Here is a 4986-nt window from a genome sequence, read left to right as displayed (position 1 = left end):
CACAATTATTGTTACTTCCCTAGCATACCATGGGGACTGTGGCCTCAGAAGTCAAGAGAGGAGATAGAGGCTTTGGCTCCAGTGATGTGGTTTTTTGGTTACAGGAAATCACTCAGAATAGACCTATGAAAGTACTTTTAGTAGAAGGAAAACCAATAAATGGCCTTATGGACACAGGGGTTGATGTATCCTGCGTTGCTGGAAAAGATTGGCCTGTCTCTTGGCCATTATCCCAGACTCCTACCACGCTGGTGGGGCTGGGACAGGCACCACAGGCCGAGAAAAGTTCTCAAATCTTACATTGGCAGGACGAATCTGAGCCTCAATGTAATGGTACTTTTCAGCCTTACGTTATTCCTGCTATACCTTTCACCTTGTGGGGACGGGATGTCCTCTCTCAAATGGGCGCATTTCTCTACAGTCCTAGCCCTCAAGTAACGGCGCAAATGACCCAAATGCACTTTGACCCTACTCGAGGTCTGGGAAAAAATCAACAAGGTATTAAGATACAGGCCTCTCCTCAGAATAGATCTCCCCGGCAAGGGCTAGGATATTCAAATTTATAGTGGGGGCCACGCTGTTAAAGGCTGCTGACCCCATACAGTGGAAATCTGAACGACCTGTGTGGGTAGAGCAGTGGCCCCTAACTACAGAAAAACTACAGGCAGCCACAGAATTAGACCAAAAACAATTAGAATTAGGACATATAGAGCCCTCTAACAGCCCATGGAATACTCCTATATTTGTTATAAAAAAGAAGTCTGGTGCATGGAGACTTCTACAAGACTTAAGAGCCATTAACCTTACTATGCAGGATATGGGAGCCCTACAACCTGGTCTTCCATCCCCTGTTGCTATTCCTAAGGGAAACCCAATAATAGTCATTGACTTACAAGATTGCTTTTTTACCATTCCTCTTAGTGAGCCTGATAGACAAAGATTTGCTTTTAGCCTGCCCTCAATTAATCTAATTAGGCCATATCAGAGGTTCCAATGGAAGGTTCTACCACAAGGAATGAAAAATAGCCCTACTCTTTGTCAAAAATATGTGGATCAAGCTATAAGTCAAGTTAGAAATGCGCATGCTGGTGTTTATCTTGTTCATTATATGGATGACTTATTATTGTCTCATAAAGATAGGGTTTACTTACAACAGGTGTTGCAAGATTTGGTTGCTGCATTGGAAGAATATGGGCTCAAAATAGCCCCAGAAAAGATACAAATCGATCCTCCCATTAACTACTTAGGAAGGACCATACATAATCAGTATATTACTCCTCAAAAAATTCATCTAAGAACCACTCATTTAACTACTTTAAATGATTTTCAACAACTGTTGGGAGATATTAATTGGGTTCGACCCTATCTAAAGTTGTCCACTAATGAACTATCACCATTATTTAATATATTAAAAGGAGATCCTAATCCTCGCTCACCTCGAGTTCTAACAGAAGAAGCCCGGTTAGCTTTAAAATTGGTAGAAGAAGCTTTAAATAATAGTTTTTTACAAAGACTTAATTATACATTACCTTGGGACCTGATTATATTAGCTACTCTAAATTCTCCTACTGGTTGCTTATGGCAAGAGGGACTCTTAGAGTGGATACATCTTCCACACACTCATAGGAAAAATGTTCCTTCATATCCCTCCTTGGTGGCTTTGATATTTCAGAAGGGGCGACAAAGAAGTAGAGAACTGTTTGGGCTAGACCCATTCAATATTATAGTTCCTTATAATGCTGAACAGACAAATTATCTTCTTCAAAATAATGAAGAATGGGCTATTGCTTTGACTGATTTTAAAGGTCAAATTACATATCACTTACCACCACATCCTGTCCTCACGTTTGTCAAAGGCCACGAATTCTGTTTCCCTGAAAGGTGTAAACCACAACCACTTTCCCAAGCAGCTCTTGTATTTACTGATGGCTCAGCCAATGGCAGAGCTGTTTACATTGTTAATGGAACAGAATTTACAGTTCAAACTGAAGAAAAATCCGCCCAGAAAACAGAATTAATAGCAGTAATTAAAACTTTTTCATATTTAAAAAATACTCCATTCAATCTATATACTGATTCTCAGTATATCTGTAGACTATTTCCTCATATTGAAACTGCTCCTATTCCAATTCAGTCGACTGTATCACAATTCCTAATAAAACTTCAAACACTTATTCATATTAGAACACAACCTTTCTTTGTAGGACATGTTAGGGCTCATTCAGGTCTACCTGGACCTATTCATGAAGGTAATAATAGAGCTGATCAGTTAACAAAACTTATTTCTATAACCACAATTGAACAAGCTGCTGAATCACATAAACTGCACCATCAAAATGCTTCAGCACTTAGAAAACAATTTCAAATTTCAAGAGAAGAAGCACGAAATATTGTCAGACAATGTTCCTCATGCCCTACTACATTGCCATCTTTGCCCATGGGAGTAAACCCTAGGGGATTAAAACCCAATTGTCTTTGGCAAATGGACGTAACCCATATATCATCCTTTGGGCGACTTTCTTATGTCCATGTAACTATTGATACTTATTCCCATGTCATAATGGCTTCTGCTCGAACTGGAGAAGCATTTAAGGATATAATTCAACATATGTTTTATTGCTTCGCCATACTGGGAAAACCCGTAGAAATTAAAACTGATAATGCCCCTGCTTACTCTTCTAAAGCATTTCAAGATTTTGTAAAACATTTAAAATTAATCATACCACAGGGATTCCCTACAATCCTCAAAAAAAAACAAGGTCAAGCAATAGTGGAAAGAGCTCATCAGACCTTGAAAACACAAATTACTAAATTACAAAATGGAGAATTTAAACATAGTACTCCTTATCATATCTTAAATCATGCATTATATGTTATTAATTTTTTAAATATAAATGAACAAGGTTTATCCCCAATGGAACGCCATTGGTATACAAAACAAGATACTGTTGTACCTTCAGTATATTGGAAAGATCTGTTAACAGGAAAATGGAAAGGACCTGATCCATTAATCTCTTGTGGAAGAGGCTATGCTTGTGTTTTCCCACAGGACAAAACTTCCCCTTTGTGGATACCCGACAGACTCATCAGACATGCAAGACCCAAAAACCACCAAAAATCCTCCAACACTTCCTCCCTCACTGCTCACAAACCTAACACCTCCCACGACTCTTCTGAGAAATCTGTCTCTTGAAAATGCTCCATCTACACCCCCACCTTCGCCTGTCTCTAGTTCTTCCTCCTCTTCATCTTCTACTCCACCCCCTCTCACTGACTTTATACAACCCTCTACAAACCTCAACAACTCTTCATCTCGAGACAAAGTGCGGTGGAGAAGCCGGAGATATACTCCTTATTCAAGAACCCATCGAACCATTGCGGCTGAGCCCCCAACTTGGGGCCAACTCAAAAAACTTACTCATCTGGCTCACACCTTAACCGTGGATCAACATATTCCCGTAAATGCGGGTACTCTTTTTGTGGCTATGCTCGCTATCATTTCCTGCCAGGTATGTATTGTTACGGCTGATATACATTGGGCTTATGTCCCAAAACCTTCTATATTTCACCCCGTCACCTGGGAAGATCCTTCCCCCTCTGTATTTACTAATAATTCTGCACTACTGGGGGGCGAAACCATATTTTGGAACCCTCAGGGCTTTAATTCTAATTATTCCTATTCTGGTATGTCAGATAATCCTCCTATTTAAGAAATTTGCAAAAAACTATCCCTGGCTGTATTCCTTTTGGTTTCAAATCAATGATTACTGACTCACCTAATGGAAATCAAAACCAACAGCCTTACAGATTATTATGGGCTCTACACCTCATCCTTCCAGAAAAAACTGACTTTCTTAAAGGTATCCCAAAAGTACACACTCCTCTTTTTCCTACCTGTGATAAGTCGCCTCCTGAGGATTCTAAGAGCAATCAAGATTGGGCTATGATTGACCCTTCAAAAGGATTTCCTATTTGGAGAAATTGTATGTATAATTCACAAGTTGTAAATGCTCTGCCTGAAATGTCTGCACGTCTTATTGATTGTAGCATTTTAGATCCTGAATATGATTATCGTCAATATTTAAAATTAGCTGGATATCGTTTTAATTGGCAAGATGCCTTAGTCCCTCTCCCACAAAAAGTTAATCGTTGGCATATGAATGGATGGGTTCCCCCTATTCTTTCTACCTTCACGGGTAACATACATCCATCTTTGTGGAGACTGGCAACTGCTGCCGGCAATGTCACTTTGTCCCATCCTTTTAATATTGACAGTTTTGATATTCAAGCTTGTGTACCTGCTCCATATGTGTTATTAATTAGCTGCAGCAATCACTCTAGTATTGTTATAGAAAACAAGAAAACACATTATGTTAGTTCTTGTGAAGATCGTATACTGACCAGTTGTATAAACCCTGCAATTCCTGTCGAAAGTATGATGATTTTACAACAGCCAAAATGTATTATGATTCCTGTACATTTACAAGAAGATTGGTATGATGATTCAGGCCTAGAAGCCTTAAAACAAGCTTCTGCTATTTTATCTCGAGCCAAACGGTTTGTAGCAGCTTTAATACTGGGGATTTCCGCTCTCATAGCTTTAGCAACTTCTCTTTCACTTTCTACTATGGCGTTAACACAACAGATTCATACTGCAAACTATGTAGATAATTTAAGTAAAAATATTACTTTAGCCTTAGCCACACAAGAAGCCATTGATAGAAAATTACAACAAGAAGTTAATGCCCTTGAAGAAGCAATTTTATATATAGGACAAGAAATCACTAATCTCAAAGTGCGACTTGCTTTGAGATGCCATGTAAGTTTCAAATGGATTTGTGTTACTCCAATGCCTGTAAATACTACCATACATAATTGGGAAAAAATCAAAAATCATATCCAGGGCATATGGAATCATTCCGATTTGAGTTTTAATATTGACAAATTACATATGGAAATACAAGATATTACAAATGCAGAAAAAGA

This window comes from Loxodonta africana, chromosome 8, assembly GCF_030014295.1.
Source record: "Loxodonta africana isolate mLoxAfr1 chromosome 8, mLoxAfr1.hap2, whole genome shotgun sequence".
Classification (NCBI taxonomy): Eukaryota; Metazoa; Chordata; class Mammalia; order Proboscidea; family Elephantidae; genus Loxodonta; species Loxodonta africana.
This window is presented reverse-complemented; position numbering follows the sequence as displayed.